Below are 4,605 nucleotides of genomic sequence, written 5' to 3'. Positions count from 1 at the left end.
ACGCTGCTCCTGAAGAACCTCGCTACAATTGGCCCCCAAAATCAACTTTCCGCTGGCCATTCATAAAAGTGGACAATTGCCAAAATCTCGCTGCCATTCACTACTCCTCTCCCGTCCATGCCAAACGGCGTTTTCTCTCAACTTTGGCATGCTCGGAGAGAAAAAAAAGGCAGGTAAAGGTTGTGGATAAAAAAGTAAAAATAATTGCCAAAATACTTTCTGGGCCCTCAAAAAAAGGCCTACTCCTCAACGCCTGCTCCCGTCATGCGAACCGCGTTTTCTATCAACTTTGGCATGCTCGGAGAGAGAAAAAAGGAAAAAAAGAAAAAAAAGGTCCAGTAAAGGTTGTGGATAAAAGTAACCGGCTTTGGAGAATTGCCTGAATCCTTCCGGCGCTGTGAAAAAAAATGACCAAAAAAAAGACCTGGTCGTCAACGCCGCTCCTGTCCATGCCAAACGGCGTTTTCCTCTCAACTTTGGCATGCTCGCTGAGGAAAAGGCAGGTAAAGGTTGTGGATAAAAAGTAAACGCGCTGTGGAGAATTGCCCAAATCGTTCAGGCGCCGTGAAAAAAAGAAAGACGTAGTCGTCAACGTCTGGTCCCGTCAATGGCGAAGGGCGTTTTCTCTCAACTTTGGCATGCTCGCTGAGGAAAAGGCAGGTAAAGGTTGTGGATAAAAGTCCGAAGAACCTCGCTACAATTGCCAAAATCTTTCCGCTGCCATTCAAAAATGGACTACTCCTCCACACCTCCTCCCGTCCATGCCAAACGGCGTTTTCTCTCAACTTTGGCATGCTCGGAGAGAAAAAAAGGCAGGTAAAGGTTGTGGATAAAAAAGTAAAAAATTGCCAAAATACTTTCTGGGCCCTCAAAAAAAGGCCTACTCCTCAACGCCTGCTCCCGTCCATGCCGAACCGCGTTTTCTATCAACTTTGGCATGCTCGGAGAGAGAAAAAAGAAAAAAAAGAAAAAAAAGGTCCAGTAAAGGTTGTGGATAAAAGTAACCGGCTTTGGAGAATTGCCTGAATCCTTCCGGCGCTGTGAAAAAAAAAGACCAAAAAAAAGACCTGGTCGTCAACGCCTGCTCCTGTCCATGCCAAACGGCGTTTTCCTCTCAACTTTGGCATGCTCGCTGAGGAAAAGGCAGGTAAAGGTTGTGGATAAAAAGTAAACGCGCTGTGGAGAATTGCCCAAATCGTTCAGGCGCCGTGAAAAAAAGAAAGACGTAGTCGTCAACGTCTGGTCCCGTCAATGGCGAAGGGCGTTTTCTCTCAACTTTGGCATGCTCGCTGAGGAAAAGGCAGGTAAAGGTTGTGGATAAAAGTCCGAAGAACCTCGCTACAATTGCCAAAATCTTTCCGCTGCCATTCAAAAATGGACTACTCCTCCACACCTCCTCCCGTCCATGCCAAACGGCGTTTTCTCTCAACTTTGGCATGCTCGGAGAGAAAAAAAGGCAGGTAAAGGTTGTGGATAAAAAAGTAAAAAATTGCCAAAATACTTTCTGGGCCCTCAAAAAAAGGCCTACTCCTCAACGCCTGCTCCCGTCCATGCCGAACCGCGTTTTCTATCAACTTTGGCATGCTCGGAGAGAGAAAAAAGGAAAAAAAGAAAAAAAAGGTCCAGTAAAGGTTGTGGATAAAAGTAACCGGCTTTGGAGAATTGCCTGAATCCTTCCGGCGCTGTGAAAAAAAAAGACCAAAAAAAAGACCTGGTCGTCAACGCCTGCTCCTGTCCATGCCAAACGGCGTTTTCCTCTCAACTTTGGCATGCTCGCTGAGGAAAAGGCAGGTAAAGGTTGTGGATAAAAAGTAAACGCGCTGTGGAGAATTGCCCAAATCGTTCAGGCGCCGTGAAAAAAAGAAAGACGTAGTCGTCAACGTCTGGTCCCGTCAATGGCGAAGGGCGTTTTCTCTCAACTTTGGCATGCTCGCTGAGGAAAAGGCAGGTAAAGGTTGTGGATAAAAGTCCGAAGAACCTCGCTACAATTGCCAAAATCTTTCCGCTGCCATTCAAAAATGGACTACTCCTCCACACCTCCTCCCGTCCATGCCAAACGGCGTTTTCTCTCAACTTTGGCATGCTCGGAGAGAAAAAAAGGCAGGTAAAGGTTGTGGATAAAAAAGTAAAAAATTGCCAAAATACTTTCTGGGCCCTCAAAAAAAGGCCTACTCCTCAACGCCTGCTCCCGTCCATGCCGAACCGCGTTTTCTATCAACTTTGGCATGCTCGGAGAGAGAAAAAAGGAAAAAAAGAAAAAAAAGGTCCAGTAAAGGTTGTGGATAAAAGTAACCGGCTTTGGAGAATTGCCTGAATCCTTCCGGCGCTGTGAAAAAAAAAGACCAAAAAAAAGACCTGGTCGTCAACGCCTGCTCCTGTCCATGCCAAACGGCGTTTTCCTCTCAACTTTGGCATGCTCGCTGAGGAAAAGGCAGGTAAAGGTTGTGGATAAAAAGTAAACGCGCTGTGGAGAATTGCCCAAATCGTTCAGGCGCCGTGAAAAAAAAGAAAGACGTAGTCGTCAACGTCTGGTCCCGTCAATGGCGAAGGGCGTTTTCTCTCAACTTTGGCATGCTCGCTGAGGAAAAGGCAGGTAAAGGTTGTGGATAAAAGTCCGAAGAACCTCGCTACAATTGCCAAAATCTTTCCGCTGCCATTCAAAAATGGACTACTCCTCCACACCTCCTCCCGTCCATGCCAAACGGCGTTTTCTCTCAACTTTGGCATGCTCGGAGAGAAAAAAAGGCAGGTAAAGGTTGTGGATAAAAAAGTAAAAAATTGCCAAAATACTTTCTGGGCCCTCAAAAAAAGGCCTACTCCTCAACGCCTGCTCCCGTCCATGCCGAACCGCGTTTTCTATCAACTTTGGCATGCTCGGAGAGAGAAAAAAGGAAAAAAAGAAAAAAAAGGTCCAGTAAAGGTTGTGGATAAAAGTAACCGGCTTTGGAGAATTGCCTGAATCCTTCCGGCGCTGTGAAAAAAAAAGACCAAAAAAAAGACCTGGTCGTCAACGCCTGCTCCTGTCCATGCCAAACGGCGTTTTCCTCTCAACTTTGGCATGCTCGCTGAGGAAAAGGCAGGTAAAGGTTGTGGATAAAAAGTAAACGCGCTGTGGAGAATTGCCCAAATCGTTCAGGCGCCGTGAAAAAAAGAAAGACGTAGTCGTCAACGTCTGGTCCCGTCAATGGCGAAGGGCGTTTTCTCTCAACTTTGGCATGCTCGCTGAGGAAAAGGCAGGTAAAGGTTGTGGATAAAAGTCCGAAGAACCTCGCTACAATTGCCAAAATCTTTCCGCTGCCATTCAAAAATGGACTACTCCTCCACACCTCCTCCCGTCCATGCCAAACGGCGTTTTCTCTCAACTTTGGCATGCTCGGAGAGAAAAAAAGGCAGGTAAAGGTTGTGGATAAAACTCCAAAACCTCGCTACAATTGCCAAAATACTTTCTGGGCCCTCAAAAAAAGGCCTACTCCTCAACGCCTGGTCCCCAGGCACGTGCTGGGGGGCCTCAACTCAGGCTCTGCCCAATGTGGATCAAGGTCCACCTTCGCAGCGCCTTATGCGACACCCTGGTTGTGGGGGACGCGGCGTGGCGTGGCGGATCGCTCCGGTCGGCGCACAGCCGGCAACGGTCGACCCGTCCGCCTGGCTTTACTGCCCCCGCGCTTCTGTCTTTTGCACTGGCAAGCTAGCGACCGCTCGGCGTGCGAGGCCCGAGTCGGGGGACGGGAGTCTCGGGAGCCCACCAGCTCCCCGCAGGCTACCCGCCCGGCTGCCGAGCTTCCCGCCTGCGCGTCCAAGTGTGAACGCGCACGGCCGCCTCGCCGGGCTTCCTTTGCCGGGGCTCGGCTTGTCGGCCGGCGTCTCACGGTCCGTAGAAGGTTCGGTGCGTTCGCTGACGACGGGTCGAGAGAAGCGTTTTCTCTCCTCCCTCACTGACGGTCGTTGGTGCTCCCCAGCCCCTTCGGCGTCCCAAAGCGTAACGCCTGCTTCATCTCGTCAAGGGCGCGCCCGTCTCTAACCGGGCGTCGTCCGGCACGTGGAAACGGGCGGGAGACGGTGTCGAGGAGGAAGAAAGGGTGGGGTCCGGTCCGGTCCGGTCTGGTCTCCTCCTCCTCCTTCTTCTTCTTGGCGCGCCTCCCGCCGAGACCGATGGATTCGTTGCACTCTCAGGCCCTGAATCTGTTGTCCGGTGGTTTCAGTTGATAGTGCTGCCGCGGACCGCCCACGGAAAGAGCTCAGCCCTCGTTTCTGTGAGCAGCGGTCCCAACTGGCGCTGCAACCGTCTCCCGGGGGCACGCAGAATACGGGTTGCATTCTGGTTGATCCTGCCAGTAGTCATATGCTTGTCTCAAAGATTAAGCCATGCATGTCTAAGTTCACACCCTCGTACGGTGAAACCGCGAATGGCTCATTAAATCAGTCGAGGTTCCTTAGATGATCCAAATTTACTTGGATAACTGTGGTAATTCTAGAGCTAATACATGCCGACCAGCTCCGACCCCTCGGGGAAAGAGCGCTTTTATTAGTTCAAAGCCAGTCGGGTTCTGCCCGTCCTTTGGTGACTCTGGATAACTTTGTGCCGATCGCATGGCCTCGAGCCGG

General features: G+C 50.4%; 1 non-coding gene across 1 annotated transcript in view; it reads left to right on the top strand.

Moving 5' to 3' along the window:
- Positions 1-4,315: 4,315 nt before the first annotated feature.
- The window catches only part of LOC143278473 (small subunit ribosomal RNA), a 1,828-nt gene continuing 1,538 nt past the window's right edge, over positions 4,316-4,605 (top strand). Inside the window, exon 1 of the ribosomal RNA XR_013054103.1 lies at positions 4,316-4,605. This exon is cut by the window's right edge and continues 1,538 nt beyond it. This is a non-coding gene — a ribosomal RNA (small subunit ribosomal RNA).

Source organism: Babylonia areolata, unplaced genomic scaffold (assembly GCF_041734735.1).
Source record: "Babylonia areolata isolate BAREFJ2019XMU unplaced genomic scaffold, ASM4173473v1 tig00008320, whole genome shotgun sequence".
Taxonomy (NCBI): Eukaryota; Metazoa; Mollusca; class Gastropoda; order Neogastropoda; family Buccinidae; genus Babylonia; species Babylonia areolata.
This window is presented reverse-complemented; position numbering and strand designations above follow the sequence as displayed.